Source organism: Lynx canadensis, chromosome A2 (genome assembly GCF_007474595.2).
Source record: "Lynx canadensis isolate LIC74 chromosome A2, mLynCan4.pri.v2, whole genome shotgun sequence".
In the NCBI taxonomy this organism is placed as follows: Eukaryota; Metazoa; Chordata; class Mammalia; order Carnivora; family Felidae; genus Lynx; species Lynx canadensis.
The window spans coordinates 92,300,550-92,317,266 of record NC_044304.2 but is presented as its reverse complement, the minus strand read 5'-3'; the positions used below and the strand labels follow the sequence as shown (position 1 = coordinate 92,317,266).

The 16,717-nt window shown below is 35.4% G+C and overlaps 1 protein-coding gene across 1 annotated transcript in view; it reads right to left on the bottom strand.

The window, feature by feature from the left end:
• Positions 1-16,717, bottom strand: part of ZNF804B (zinc finger protein 804B) — a 511,823-nt gene that overhangs the window by 169,162 nt on the left and 325,944 nt on the right. The window lies entirely within an intron of this gene.

The following is a 16,717-nucleotide window of genomic DNA, read 5'->3' as shown; positions in this document are numbered from 1 at the left end:
AGTCACTATAACCATCAGTTACTAGTTTCAACTGACAACATTTAATGGTTTACTGCGGTCACCGTATTACATGCCTACAGACAACTTATTTTGTGTCTTTAAATAAAAAGACATTTGTACATTCCTGTACTGAATGCAAGAGCCACGTACCAACGTACTACTTTCAACATAAATCACTGGGGCATTTTTACGACTATTCTGTTAAAATTGGGGTTTTAGTGCTTGCCATCTCCAGATGAAAAGTTAAGAAGCAGCCTCTCTGTGGAAAGCAAGAATAATTGTGTGGAAAGTAGCTAAATATCCAATTATGTGACAACCTTCGTGTAATTAAAATTTGTTTAAATTTTAAAAAGAAGAAGAAGGAGGAGGAGGAGAGGAGCACATGTCCTGGAGGTGACAGACCTGGGCTCAAATCCTGGCTCTGCCACCAACCTGCCAAATAATCAGGAGGAAGTTACTGAAATTCTCCATGCCTGCTACCCTAATCTGTGAATGGTGACACTAACTGGTGGTAGTGTTTAACCTCATCAAATAATATGGGGGTATAATAAATATCAATGTCTTAGCACAGTTCCTAGCTTATAACAAGCACTCAGAAAGTGTTAATTATCACATAGAGAAGAGTCTGGCCTCTACTATATTAGTCTCCACATTGGAGACCTCAAATCCAACTAGAAAGAAAAGATATGTTTGTGCTCTGTTTCTGAGAACATTCTGTTACATTGGTTTTCTTGAGTACAGCATATTTATTTCCATTCCCTTCCTGTTTCTCAAATGATTTGTGGTCATTTTTAATAAATGATAAATAGGCAATAACAACGTTAAAATAAGGGTAAAGGCCCTAACGTCATGTAACTGAGGTAGATAATTATGTCCAATGTGCAAGCCAATGGAATTTTTAAAAATTGAGTATTAATTTTAACTCCAGACATAATGGAAGTCATAATGACCCAAGAAAATACGATGCTGTGTAGTTCTCATCCCACAAAGAGTTATCACTTTGCTGAGTTACTTGAACTTCAAGTTTTGAATATGTAAGACAGTGTCTCTATAAAGCTTCAAGTATAAAGGAAGCAGCACTGAAGATTAAAAACCAAACAGCAAACAAACAAAACAGCTTTCCAAAGGTCTCTTTTGATAGTACTGTCTTCAATATACGTGGGGACTAATATTCAAATATTAACAAAAGCACGCATTCTCAAACTTCAGCATGTGTAAGAAACACCTAGAAATAGAGGCACCTGGGTGGCTCAGTTGGTTAAGTGCCTGACAGTGGATCAGGTCATAATCTCATGGTTTTTGAATTTAAGCCCCACATCAGGATCTGTGTTGACGGCTCAGAACCTGGAGCCTGCCTCAGATTCTGTCTCTGTCTCTCTCTCTCTCTGCCCCTGCCTCATTCCTTTTCCCTCCCTCCCTACCCTCCGCCCCCTCAAAAATAAATAAACATTTAAATAAAGCTAAGAAAAAGAAAGAAACACCTAGAGATTAAATGAAGATTCCTAAGCCTGCCCCTGGAAGAAATGGGGGTGCAGAGTGTCCAAAAATCAGCTATAGATGGGCACTACACTAAAGTTTGCTGCAAGGAGGGCTCGGACCTCGCTCACAAACACTTGGCCAAATGTGGGCACAGCTGCTCTCACTGGGCAGCAACCACTTAAGAACCACAGATAAGACACGATTATGAAGCTCTCATTTCTGTGCCTCAGACCCTCTTTGGAAGGCAACAATCTTACTCCTACTACTCCTAGCAAGAAAGTTAGTTTCAGAATTAATGGGTGCTTTTTAATGATGCATCAGATGCAAAGACAATTTAGTTATTTAGCAGAAAACACAGGTATTTTAGTATTTAGTAGAAAATAAAGATAGTGAAAAAGTATCTTTAATTACAAAATGTTAATAACCATTCGAAAAATATGAACAAAGTCTATGAAAATGGAGGGGGGCGTTAACATATTCTACACAAGGGAAAAGAAATGGCCAATAAATACATGAAAAGATGGTTGACCTCATTATTAATAACATAAATTCAGACTGAAATAAACAACAGTTTTTTATGTATCAGACTGGGAAAGGAGAAAAGATCTCTGTTAACACATTCATAATGATATACAGATGAGCAAAAGGGCATTTCCATACACTTAGGTTGCAGAGAAAATTGCTACATTTTCGCAAAGGGGATCTAGCAATATGTGTCAATTTTTACAAGTGCTAAATTTTGGCTAAAACAATTACTCATCTTAGGGCTTGATGATAACTGTGTATATACATTTACAATAATGTAATAATGAAAATAACTGTGTATATACATTTACAATAATGTATAAAAATGTTAGTTTGGCAACGTTCATCAAAGTACTCTTTAGGAAAAAAGAACTTAAATGCCTAACAACTAGAATTAGTTAAAAATTATAATATTCATTACAATGCAATACTATGAAAATACTAAAAACTACAATGTGTAATTATGATGTCCACAAAAATGCCCACAAAAATATTTAAGTGCCAAAAGTTATGAAAACTTATGCATAGTCTGATCCCATTTTCCTACGGAAAAACTGATTGCATGGGGTAGAAAAAATTCCTAAAGGTTTTACATCACCATAGTAATTACAAATGTTTGTAGTTAAAATAAAAATGGACTTTAATGATTTTTTTATCTTTAACTTGAATTTATAATCAAAAAATACAATTACATATTTTTTTCTTAAAAATATATTAAATAAAATTAAAACATATATGATTTAACCACGTAAAGTAGGTGATTTGTGTGAATCAAAAAGTATGTTATTCAGGAGTATAACACTATGGCTTTTCTTTGGCACCAAAAAGAACTACATGTTAGCTGGGTTTACATTTCTTTCTAACTACTTCCTTGGATATCTAGTTGCTGTAGAAATATCTGGGAGTTACACAAAAATCAAAATTGAGTGCAAAGACACATTCTGACCTGTACTTTTAAAAGTACTATATAACTTTCCCAAGAAGGAAATATTCTGATCATTGAGACACTTTCAGTATTTTCTCTTCAATGCCTCAGAGACTTCCACTCAAAATAACTCTACCTTGAACAATACAATAACTTGGGGAAGAAAAAAAAAACTGTTATGGGAATTGTGTTCCTCCAATGTGTAAGGAGAAAAATAGTCCAAAAAAATAAACCCAAGACCAAAAGGAAAAAAAAATCACCATTCAATTATTTTTACTCTCATAGTTTCTTGAAGAGTTCATTTCTGAATTTTTAGAAAGCTCCTGAAAATCAATATCAATATTTACTTATCTCTTCTAGTGTTTTCCCAACATGAATAATGTTTTGAAGTAAACATTTGCCTTGACACAATATATATTTGAGCCAGAGATGGTTTTGTCTCTGGTTAACTTATAAGCTGCTCTACTTTTCAGAATCCATCACGTACAATTGGGAATTATGATCATTATCATTATTGAAGTTTCTTGTCTTTGTAGGCTGCTTTGCAATGTACAAAACATTTTCACACGCAATGCGTTCCTTTCATTTTTATTTTCTGACATTCTTGTGAGGTAGGTAGAGAAGATATCATTTTCTTGAGAGAGATGTGAGTTATAAAAGGTAAAGCTATTTAGGTAAGATCTATTTATCTTGTCACTATCTCAGTATACTAATGGTGCTTTAACAACCTACAGGTCTTCGTGTGGGATCACACAGTGTATAATTTACAGAAGAGACAAAAGATTTAGTCTCAAATCTCAGTGAATAAAGAACCCATGGCCTTGGAACCTGTAGAAGGAGATGAACAGCTGGGCCTCTATGGGTTCCAGAAACCATAGTGTCACCAAAAGAAAATCGAACTTATTTTTTTAAGAAGTAAAAAGCCTGAAAATAAAAGCCTTTAAATTCCAACAATGGCATATAAAATTTTGATATGTTTTTGATAATAACTAATGATATACCCTTGACTAATATTCTTGTTTTCAGACATGAACAAGTTCTAAAAATTATTTGTAAGGCGAGTAAAGATTATTAATAAAACAGAAGCGTATCAATCTGGGTCAGAATTACTTTGTGCTTTGACTGGAGACTGGTATTAATACAAAACTGGCATTAGCTTCACTTCCCAGAAGTTTTAAGACTGTTTAATCTAATATTCCCCCAAAGGGTATTCCATGACCATGGAATCCTCTTGAAAACAGATTTAGAGTTGACTATTTTTAGAAAACCCAATATACGACACTGCCCTTTCAGATATTCATAAGGCAAAGTGGTATACTATAAACGACCATAGAGGTTTATGCAATATGCATTGCCCCAAATTTTTCAATCCCTTCTTATAAAATCTATTTTCTTCAACAAAACCTATTTAACTTTTCATGGAACCAGAATACCAATATGTTACTTGAGTCTTTTGTTGTTGTTGTTGTTGTTGTTGTTGTTAGCACAGAAACAAACTAATTTTGAAATAATAACCAAAGAAAAATATCTCTTATAAAATACATTTTGTTCTCTCATAAACATTATAGGATGCTCATTTTAAATTACCTTAGATTATTGGAATTTCAGCACAGTGCTCTAAAATTAGCAGTTGCAGTCACTTCGGAGCAAAGGAGGCAGACACAAAATACTGATTGTTGTAATTTACTCACTCTGTTCTGTAACAAACATGTCAAGACCTAGAGGCAGGAAGTGTAGGATCACTCATTACTCTAGAAATAGCAAAAACTTACTCTCTAAGCATTCAAAAAAACAGTGTGCCCAAGTTTTAAATTTTATGTTTTAATTTAAAAAAAATTTTAAGCGAAAACTAGAGTCAGGTTTCTTCCTTCTTTAATGAAACACTCAAGAATGTGTAATTATATCCAATACTGGTTAAGTAAGACTATTAGGATTTTTTTTAGTGAAACTCAAAAACTAGAGATTTATCGATGTATAAATTGGTTTCTTTGAAAAAAGGATTAAGGAGAATAGCAAAAAAGTACAATTTATTTTGATAATTTCTATTTCTGTATTTACAAAAGGGGTGGTTCTGTAGCTTGTGTGTGTATATACATACTGTGCATCATACAGATATATTCATATTGATATCTATATATATATATGATACAGCAGAATATGTTCATATGACCACTTCAGGAAATGGACTGCTCCTGTTTACAATGATCTTATTAGTATACCATTAAGTTGTTAAACCTCTATTTAGCTCTTCTCGTGGCTGCCATCACAGATGTGACAGCCAGCTCATCACCAGAATCAGGCCTGTTGTTAGACACCCCCTTAAGCTTAAGAGATTAAGAAGGAAGCCACGTCATTTTCCTGATATTTGTCATAGTGACAAGCCAGAATTAAGTACAGCTGGAAAGAACTAGGCAATCTTGTCTCTAGAGTTTTCTTCTTGAGAAGAATGAAAGTCAATCATGATGCCAAATATTGGTCATGGGAGCAATAAAAAACACAACACTACCCAACCAGTCCTGGATTGCCTACAAATGTGGACAAAGAGAAGAAGGATGCTTAAATGAGAGCAAGTCTTTCTGAGATGAGACTGCTTCCCATATTTTCTTCAAGGACCTTGAAGTTATCAAAACCCAGAACACTGTACTTTAGAATTACCAACCAGATCCCTTTGTGCATTTGGTCCTAAATAAAAACAAAGACCTCTACTTACCTACCCCTGTAGACCACACTGTAAAATCATGATCACTGATTTTGGAGATAGGCTGATAGAGCTTTACTATTTTCTCTTTATGTAAACTTTGATAAATGGCTTATTCTCCCTAAGCCTCAGTCTTCTCACCTATAAATGAGGGATCACTGTCATTTCACAGGATTGTTATGTCATTAAAGGTTATATATGTGAAGTGCTTAACACAATTACTGGCTTACAGTAAGTGCTTCATAGTAACTAACGTTATTGTATTATTGGCATTCACATCTACCAGTCGCCCAGGCAGAGAGAGCACTAGGAAAACATCTCTCCTGTTATTTCACTATGTGTGTTCATCTGTGGTTCCTCATTATCTTTCCCCTAAGTTCCCCCCAGCCAAAGCTTCTTCCCTTGCATTTTCATCATTATCACCAGTCTTTCTGTTCAGGACAGAATTAATTTACAGCTAAACTGGGAAAGAGTTTCCTTATTTCTGGGGATGTGTTGTTACCTGGATTTGGTTGTTTTAAGAGAAAAACAGTGGGATTTATGATGTGCTATTTAAACCCAGAACTCCCTATCTACCCCCCTAGAAGTGTGTTTACTGATGCTTTTCATCCAGCATAAACTATTAGACAGCCTACCATGACAAGTGACGAGGGGAGCAAACGTACCCCGCTGGTAATTTCTACCTTAGCTCTCCCAAAGTCAAGATTTGCTGCACTTAGTGCGGCAAACTGTGGGTGCTAAATGACATTTACTCTAATTATCATCATAGTTATCTTTCTTTTGTGTGTGTGTGCCTTGTTCCTAACAAATAAATTTACCTCTTAAGGGCAGATAAAATGTTTTAGTCATCTTAGGATCATCAGTTTCTAGCAGAGTGCTGAACAAAAAGAAAGCCGTTTATTGTATTTGTTACACTGAACTGAACAGAGCCACAAAGAATTTCAGGATAACAATTTCTAATAGGTTATCAAACATCTGTAATTATCTGAGCATTAGGGAGGACCTTGACATACCGAAAAATTGATTTGCTGTAGTAATACACCTCAAGTATTCTATAGTCTTGAACATGTAGCTGACATTCATACATTTCATTTTAATTGCTCATACTCTTGCCCCTCGTCCATTAAAATTTTCTTTAATGTTTATTTATTTTTGAGAGAGAGAGAGAGAGAGAGAGAGAGAATGAGCAGGAGAGGGGCAGAGAGAGAGGGAGACATAGAATCTGAAGCAGGCTCCAGGCTCTGAGCTGTCAGCACAGAGCCCGACATGGGGCTTGAACCCATGAACCACAAGATCATGACCTGGTACCGCGAGATCATGAACAGAGCTGAAGTTGGACGCTTAACTAACTGAGCCACCCAGGTGCCCCATCTTGCCCCTACTCCTAACTCACAAATAAGTTATTCAAAATAATAGTAACACTCCTTCCCTTCTTTCCTTCCTTTCCCTCCTTTATTCCACAAATGTTTACTTAGTTACCACTCTATACAAGCACTGAACCAAATCCTGGGGGTTCAGAATTGAATGAGATATTTCTAATATCTTCTAGGAGTTTATATTCTGTTGAGCATAAGAGACAGGAAATCTATCTTTCAAGTACACCATGAAAAGTAGTATCAATACAGAATGCACCAATACTATAAAAGAGCAGAGGTGGGTCAGGGATGACTTTCTATACACATTGGGGTGGCTATCCTCAGTGCAGATTTTGTGAAAGATAGACTGCAGTAGAATGAAGAATGACTGGGACACAAACAGACCATGACCATGGAGTACTATTTCAGGAAATAGAATATAGAAAGAAACGTAATGGTTAAAATTGATTAGCGTTGTAAGACAAAGCCAAGGTACAAGAATGTGAATTTTTATAAGAGTAAGGCACAGATTGCTTAGATTTATGATGAATTGCCAGTAAGTGAAGAAAAATGGAGAATGGTTGATGGAGCATGTTCTCTCAGGAGATAGGATAACATGGCATCCAAACCACACTAATCATGATAATGCCTTATTAAGGGGGTGAAGGAAACTTAAATCCCACCACATATCTGCAAGAGTTTAGATGAGAGCCATAAAAGGATTAATGGATTCCTGGAGCAGTGGCAAATCCAGGACAGGCCAGAGGAGTAACTGTTCCCAGTGAAGGCAATAAGGGGTACTTTGTCTATAGAGAGTTTTTATATAATGACAACACCTCCTAAAAGTTAGTCTGATTTTTATTATCCCCTTGCACTGTCACTTCTAAACAATGTTAGTAATAAAGTATTTCCTTCAGTCAAATTTTGACTGGACTAAATTTCAAATCAATGCTGGCCAACAAAATGTTATGAAATGATGTAAGTATTCTATACATACAACACTGTATGGATGTTCTATACATCCAACACTGTGCTATCCAACACTGTAGTCACTAACTATATGTGGCTATTCAACATGTGAATTACAATTAACGTGACTGAGGAACTGTAGTTTTAGTTCCTTTAATTTTAATAAATTTAAATTTATTATAAATAACCATTGTGGCCAGTGGCTACCATATTGGACATTGCAGTTCTAATAACTACTATGGTTTCTTCTGTGTTTCAATTGTATAAATAAATAAAATTTCAATATACATCTATTATGGTTACACAATTTAATATCTGAAATAATTTATACATATGCATGTGTATAGCATTTTATTACTTATCTTTTAAGAAATGCTATTGTGGATGGATGTTAATTCAAAGAATTCCTAGTTATACAGTTGACCCCAACTCATATACACCCAGGCACATACAATTTATTTTGAGAATAAGCTCATAGTTTGGAATCATCAAAGTTCGTTTCTGTGCAGTTCATGTCTCTGTGACACTAGATCTGAATTTAAACAGTAATTTATAAAAACATACTGATAGCATAATGATATAAAAATAAAGAATCAGACATTGATTTACTTTAATTCTATGTTTTGTATAACTCTTTGGAGTATGTATTAAAAATTTGGAAATTTGCAGAAGACTAGAAACTGAACTTGGAATGTCATAATCCACTACTATGATAGACCACTGTGTGGATTTTTTTTTTGTTTTCTAAAAATACATTAATGTAATTTAAAAATACAACATATTACATTTTTGTACTATAACATTTATTTCTTAATTGCACACATTCATGTAAAAGTTCAGTAAAAATGTTTAACTGTATTACTTTTCTAGTCATCTTAATCATTTATTTAATTTCATGATTATTACTAAAAATAATTCTGTAATATAGAGGAAAATGTTTAAGATAAGCTGTCAAGTCTTCTAGGTACATTACCATATTGGAGTCATCTTCACAACTTATACACAGTCTTGACAGAATATAAGTCTTACTAGGTAAAATTATAGGAAGAACTCATATTATTCTTATATATGGATCTAACCCCTGCAGGAAACCAGAGACTTTCATGACTTCTAACCTAAAAAGCAAATATTTGGTGTAAGCACAAACCAATTGGTTCTCTACTGGTTTGTCATAGTCCTGTGGAGCAGACAGCATGGTGGTTTGAGAGAGCACATGCTGTGAATTCACACCTTGGCTTTGCCACTTAGACAAGTTCCTTAACCTTTCTGAATCTCAGGTGCTGCCCTTATAAGATGGGAAAATGACAGACATATTTTGTGATAACTAACTCAGATAATATACTTGCAATATCTTAGACAGTAGGTGCCACATAAGTGGTAGCTCCATTCTTATTAGACAAGGCAATGCAGGGGCGCCTGGGTGGCGCAGTCGGTTAAGCGTCCGACTTCAGCCAGGTCACGATCTCACGGTCCGTGGGTTCGAGCCCCGCGTCAGGCTCTGGGCTGATGGCTCAGAGCCTGGAGCCTGTTTCCGATTCTGTGTCTCCCTCTCTCTCTGCCCCTCCCCCGTTCATGCTCTGTCTCTCTCTGTCCCAAAAATAAATAAACGTTGAAAAAAAATTAAAAAAAAAAAAGGCAATGCAACAAAAGTCCATATTTCACAGAAGACCATGGGGGAGGGGAAGGAAAAAAAAAGTTATAGAGGGAGGGAGCCAAACCATCAAAGACTCTTAAAAACTGAGCATAAACTGAGGGTTGATGGGGAGTGGGAGGGAGGGGAAAGTGGGTGATGGGCATTGAGGAGGGCACCTGTTGGGATGAGCACTGGTGTTGTATGGAAACCAATTTGACAATAAATTTCATATTAAAAAAATATTATCTTCTCTAAATAAAACTAAGACTGTATTCTGACCTAAATAAATAAATAAATAAATAAATAGAAAAAGCAATGCAGATTCCTGAATTATCTGACTCAACACATTGGTCATTAACATCCTCAAACATCTTTCTCTATTGAGAAGACTATTTTAAAATTATAATCATTACTACTATTATTATTTTCCTTTGCAAAATATTTGAAGCGCTATCAAAAATTGTTATTTTTTTTAATTTGGGGGAAGAGTGGTGGGTTTTTTTTTTAATCTTCATTTTTAAAAGAAAAGAAAATGGTGTACCTGAAGCAGTATTATTTTAAGAAAGGAATTATCTGTGATATCTCTTTTATGCCTCGTGAGGGCCGTTAGCTGAATTTTACTAGTATCTCTATACCTTGTGCCATTTCTTTTTTCAGTCCATTAGAGGGGAAAAGATGCTAGGTAGGTCAAAGGAAACCAACTCACTTGGGAATGCATTTTGCTAGCAATATTGAACATGTTAACAAACAAAAAACAGAGAAAGACAATCAAAAACTCATATTTCTTAAATTAAGTAATTTTAATAGGCTTTATGCTTTAGTAGTTTCTCATGTCAGGATTATCAAATTAGGTGAGTCCTGAGTAATTAGCTTGCTTGATAGAACTGAATGGGCACAGCCAAGTGCTATGTATGTGTCCTGTTCCTTATTCTAATTTCTAATTCTCTTCACTGGAATTCCCTAGACCAGATGCTCTTGACTTACAGAAGGAAATAGTAAAGTGAGTGCAGAGAAGACAAACTAAAGAGTATCAGAGTTAGAGATGAGAGCCCTTTGGGTAAGTAGTTACGTAGTTTTAGGATTATTGATTTATTCTGGTTATAAGAAGAATGAGGAAAAGCAAGCTGAATTAAGATTTCAATACCTCATACTTCATAGAGGTATTTTTTGCCAAAAAGTTTTTTCAGTGAAAAAAGGGCTCCCGAATTTTATAAACTGACCAGAGATAATACAGAGTAATATTTTTACCTTGAAGTTGACAACCTCCCCCTACCCCAGCTTCATTTTTTAATCCACTTGGGAGAATTAAAAAAAAAATAGTGATACCTGTTTCAGGCCTCTTGAAAGATCCTGATGTGATTTTTCTGGGGTGAAGTCTAGGCCAGGCATCAGTAATTTTTAATGTCTCTATATAATCCTGTTGTGCAGTGAGGATGGGAAACCACTGTTAGTGACGCTAAAGACTACAGTGGCCACATGAGATCATGTATGCCAAGAGCCCAGTCCAGTACCTGGGAGATGGTAAGTATTCAAAATGTTATATTCCTTTACTCTTTTGTTGAAGTGAGTCTAAAGATGATGCCCTAATTGACATGATAGCTTATAAAATTTAACAAGAGTGTATATGTTGAAAGAAAGCTGACATTGACCTAGACAAAAGTGGGAATGGATCATAGTATTCTCCGCACTTGGACTTCCTTTCGTGTCAGATTTGTCATTGTCACCTACATCACCATCATCACCATTATCATAGACCTCATCTAATCTCCTAGGACTCTTTCCTGCAAGAAAACTCTAGAGTGATGAATGATGGGGATGGGGAGTTGGACAAAAGTGTGACAAAGACAAATGTTAATGAGGATTTGGGATTTTACCTTGTTCTGCCCAAATACGTTTAAGCCTGCTTTTATTTTAGTGAACTAAAATAAGCAAAAGATAATAAACAGTTTGTTACTGTACTTTAAGATGGAACTTAATTTCATAACATTAAAAGTATGAGAACCAGGGGCACTTTATGTTATAGATCCTTTTCTTTCTCTTGAAAAACTCATTACTGTGCACTATAAAACTGAGGAGGTGACATTTTGCTTTCATTTAAACAATGCTGGGCTTTATTTCATCATTTGCTGAATGACATTTTTTCCTGTAATTTCTGAGAGAAGACAGATTTTGCAATATAAGTGAAAATATTCAAAACTTCATTTCCTGTATATCAAGGTAAACAGCCTTAGAACTATGAAATGATTACAATAATTAATGGAATGACCATATTGTTAAGGTAGTGCTGAATGCAGATAGGAAAAACTAGGTGGACCTGCCTCCCAGTTCTGACTCAGTACTCCAAAGGGAAGATATTTAATTGCTCTGAGCCTTAGCTCTTTCAGCTATGAGATTATAATACTTGGAAAAATAATTGTAAGATTAGGAGTTAAGCATGTGGTAGTATTTTAAAAAGTATGTCAAACCTCAAAAAAGAAAGGTTTTACTCTGCATATGTGACAGAAAGTACATCCAGTTCCTTTCTGGTCTAAAATTAGTTGTTCCTTGATTGCACTTTGCTGTTTTCAAATGCAAAAACATTCTTCGAAGCACAAAAGAATTTCTCTTATTGTATATCAAGCCTACAGCACAATCAAAATCTGCTGACAAATGGTACATTTTCCATCACTTGTAAAGGTAGTTGAACAGAAAAAAAAAAGAAGTATTCGCGAACAATCTTGAGATATGTCACAAAACTCAAACTCTAAAATCTTTACTGGAATATTTTTAAAATCTCCAAGCATGATTTTATATTTATGTGCAAACTATAAAAGAAAGCATCATGATTACAACCTTTCAAAACTTGTTTTTCCAGTCACGTGGTTTATGATTATGGGAATTTGAATGCTAGATTTTCTCACTGCCACAAATACCATAAGTTTAACATACCTACAATTCAGTCAAGACAGCATCAACAATATGGCTGAAAAGCATCACAATTTGAACCTCTTCAGACTTCACCCCATTGAGCAAATTACTTGAACTTATCCAACTTGGCATCATACTGGGGAATGGCTGTATTTGGAGTCATGATTGGAGAAAGCCTTCAAAAGGTACAATCTTAATTATTTTAAAGGGTAACCAGGGAGTTAATCAGTTATGGTAAATAAGCTATAAGAACACAGAATGTGGAGTTGTTTTTTCTTTTCTTTTTTCTTTTTTTTTTTAAGACAAACTTGGAAAATAACCTTACCTGGGTAATGCTTAAGTTGAAAGAAACATATGAGATTCATTCTGGCAGAACATAACCCAGTAGCTGTCATACATATCTTTCTCTGTAGATGATGCATGGGGCCTCTATTAGATTCCTACAGCTGCTGTAACAGATCACTACAAACTTGACAACAGAAAATTCAGTCACATTTCGGAAGGTTAGAGGTCTGAAATCAGTATCATGAGACCAAAATCATGTTATCAACTGGAGCACATTTGCTCTGGAGACTCCCGTGGAGAATCTGCCCCTTGCCACTTCCAGCTTCTAATGGCTGCCAGAATTCCAAGGTTTGTGGCACACTAGTCCAGTCTTCAAGGCGAGCATCTTCACATCTCTCTCAGTTCCATCTCCGTATCATCGTCTTGGTCTCCATGTGGTCCAATTTGACTCTTCCTCCCTCTTATAAAGATACATATGATTGTAGGCAGGGCCCATCATGATAACCCAGGATAATAGCTCTACCTCAATATCCTTCATCATATTGCAAAGTCTTTGTAGGCGTTAAGATCTGATGTATTGGGGGCCATTAATCAGCCTACTACTGTGCGTTAATGGAATGCAGCCCATTTAAAAGTCTACTCTTGTTAAACGAGAGAGAGAGCTTCCAATTATTATCTCATAATTTTGTTGTTAGGAGGAGATATAAGGGACTATTTTGAGAAATAAACTAGGAATGAAGACTCTGGGTATAATCTCTTTCATGAAAATGAAGTTACTGTACTGTTAACCAGTATAACTGGTGAGGAGGCTTTATTATCTCTAGAAATTAAGACTAATCTTTGAATCCTTAAAATTAATTTTAGGTACAATACATTTCATTTCTCTTCAAAGCTGTACAAGAAATAGTTACAGGTAATTTTATTTTAATCACACTGATTATGAAGACTCACAATACCCCCTTTGGGCATTAAGGTCAAACACAGAAATGGAGTCTCACTTCCTAGGACTTTTCATGTGGAGTGGGTGATGCAGAACACTCAGTTATAATGAAACTACCTTCTATTTTCCAGGTCTTTTAACTAAGGCAGAAACATAAGGTTTTTAATAACCATGATTGTTATAAATCATATACATATTAAACCAGAGACAGCACAAATACTTTATTTGGGTGTCTTGTCTTTCTCTTCTCAATTTAAAAAATCCTTTTCATTGACCTCTTAATAATGGTTTAATTAATACTCACTAATAAGGAAGACTGCAATTAGCCTAGAGCTTGATTTCTCCATTAAGAAATGAAACAAGGTTACAATAGATAAAAACCCCGCAAAGAACTATTATTTCTTACCTAAGTTCATGGTACAATTATTATTTAAATATGCATAATTTATTAATGTAATCAAATGCCTATCTAATCAGAGAACTATGAAAAAGCTAAGGGAGAAAAATCATGAATATCCTAGTATATTTTAACACTGTCAAGTCTACTGGACTTGAGACAACAATACCAGCAGCCTAGAAAATAAACATATTTCAGAAACTCTTTACTTATTATTGCCTAGAAAAAACAGCATATTGAAACAGTTGAAAAACTATAAATAGAGAAAGAAAATTTGGCCATGCTGAAAAGACATCACTGTTGGTAGCTATTAACCTAAATGAAGAGGACACTGGACCTACGCTCAAAAACGATTTATTCTTTTGGGGCGCCTGGGTGGCTCAGTCGGTTGAACATCTGACTTCGGCCCAGGTCATGATCTCACAACTCGTGAGTTCAAGACCCACGTCGGGCTATGTGCTGACAGCTCAGAGCCTGGAGCCTGCTTCGGATTCTGTGTCTCCCTCTCTCTCTGCCTCTAACCCACTCGCATTCTGTCTCTGTCTCTCTCAAAAATAATAAATAAACATTAAAAAAAATTTCAATGGAGATTTATTCTTTTAAACCATTTTAACTGCACAGTTGTAGTTCTGTATAACATGGGAAGAGGTCAAATGGGAATAGACTGGTTCAGGTTAAACATAAATACTTTATTATTATTTTTCCTGAAAATATGAATAATGAATCTGTATTAATGGTAAGGATTTCTATAGACAGAATTTGCACACATCTGTATTCTTGTGCTACTTCAATAAATAAGTTTACTGAAAAAAAATCTCTATAAAAAAATCATAAGCATATGATGCCTTTCAGATCATTTAATTTTTCCTCTCATTATGTCCACTGCGTATTTGGCAAATTTATAATACTAGTTTAATGCAATTTTATATTTATAATTTAATTTATTTTTCTCTAACATAACATATTTTATGGACCTTATATTTTTGTTTGACCTTATGTAAGGCAGAATGATGTTATTTGGAAAGCCAAATTATGTGAAAAATATTTATTTCCATTCTACCCATAAAACAAACGAAATATAATGTTTTTGAGGTAGTATGTCCATTAGTTGGCTGGATCTGTCATCCACTCAACACATTAAAATGTCAGGAATCAAACACATAAGGGCTAAAACAAATGATTAATGCTTGTTTTGGGCCACAACTTCATTTATTAATAAATTATTATTAAAGGAGATTAGTAAGGATTGATATTAAGACTAAGACCAAACTACCTCTCATTTCTGGCCCTAAGCCTGGGGAGGAGGTGCATGATTTAAGCAGAGAAGGATTGTGCCCTATTTCCCATTGGGATATTTAGATCGACAGTGCCCTACATTCTTGTGATTGGGGTCATTACAGCATGGCAGGTTGCAACCTCAGAGCACCCACATAAGGGAAGATGGACATTTTAAGGGAAGCCAGCCATGTATCAGAGGATAGCCACTGAACACATATCTTCACCACAGCACACATGGAAGGAGGGATATGAAAGGAAATTCTTTACAAAAGGAAAACCACATTAAAATTGAATTAAAGTGATCACTTCAAATTTCAAACTGATGACCTTTGAATTAAACACTCCAGCTCCAAGCTACCTACACTCAATAGGAATTAAGAGAAGAATTCAGAGCAAAGTGAAAACATTAGAGAAAATAATCATTTTCCCCTTTGCACACTTTGGAGTATAAATTTTCACTTCCTTACACATATTTTAAAAAGTTATCTAATACAACAGCAATATTCAAAGTGAGGCATGCATGCATGTAGGTGTTCATAAAGACATCCCAAGGGTTATAGGGTTATGATATCTTTACAGGAATCAACTTTCAGGCATTCAAATTCCATGTGTCATCTTGCCAAAATGTATCTCTTTGAGAATACATCTGGGGTCAAGATATCTTGCTCTTCTCTCCCACATTGCCTTGTCTCCCAGTGTACGATTACAGGCATAACTGCCCCTATGTGTTATCTTAATATGGTACATTTCCCTGGGGTGGGAAAAGCTTCAGGACAACTGATAGTGAGCCAGCACAAAACATCAGTCTCTGCAAATCGTCCCAAGAGTGTAAGCTTGTGGTAGATGTCTTCCTTATCTTTCTGTTAAGAGCAAAGTCTGGCATCTGAAATTAGATCTTCTGGTCGATGTGTGCAATGTCCAGATTTCAAGTATACTGTTGCATGGACAGCAGGAGTGATGACAATTTTCACTCAAAACCCTTGTCTAGAATGTTTTCAAAGAATGCTCTTAGTGGAAAGTTCATCTTACCAGTCATAATTTGTCCTTAGTTGCCCTTCCTACTCCTCTGTGCTCTGCTGTGCATTTTAAGGGAGGTAGGGCCTCTCTCTAAGTCACACGTTCAAAATTTCTTAGCCAAATTCCTCCCACTAGAGGAACTCACAGGTTAAAGGAAGACAGGAAGATAGGAAAAAGACTCTCTAACTGCCAGTCTCTAGACCGTGATAAAGGTAAATATTCAATGCTTTTTGCAATTCTTGTCCTTAAGCACAGAACCACATCCTTAGATGGAACATCAGTGCTCAGAGTCTCTCGGAACTCCGAGAA